The sequence below is a fragment of the Myotis davidii genome, unplaced genomic scaffold, assembly GCF_000327345.1.
Source record: "Myotis davidii unplaced genomic scaffold, ASM32734v1 scaffold399, whole genome shotgun sequence".
Classification (NCBI taxonomy): domain Eukaryota; kingdom Metazoa; phylum Chordata; class Mammalia; order Chiroptera; family Vespertilionidae; genus Myotis; species Myotis davidii.
The window spans coordinates 5,369,549-5,369,825 of record NW_006292094.1 but is presented as its reverse complement, the minus strand read 5'-3'; the positions used below and the strand labels follow the sequence as shown (position 1 = coordinate 5,369,825).

The following is a 277-nucleotide window of genomic DNA, read 5'->3' as shown; positions in this document are numbered from 1 at the left end:
CCCACCGGATTCCACACCTGCCCACCCGTCAGAGTGTGACCTGCCCACCCGTCAGAGTGTGACCTGCGCACTTCCTGCCCCAGGAGAGCCTCCCGGCCGTTTCAGGAGCATCAAACGCTCCACACGTGCCAGGAGGCCCTGCTGCCCGGATGGTAACGTCAGCCCCAGTGCCATGCGGCAGCGGACAGGAGCCCGCGGGTTGGCACCGGTGTTCACACATCCCGGGCTAGGGCCCGGCCAGCATTTCCTGGGAGGCTCGGGGGCTGCAGCCCAGGGA

At 68.2% G+C, this 277-nt stretch overlaps 1 protein-coding gene across 1 annotated transcript in view; it reads right to left on the bottom strand.

Moving 5' to 3' along the window:
* The window catches only part of LOC102762072, a 43,360-nt gene that overhangs the window by 21,042 nt on the left and 22,041 nt on the right, over positions 1-277 (bottom strand). The gene's annotated exons all lie outside the window — the stretch shown is intronic.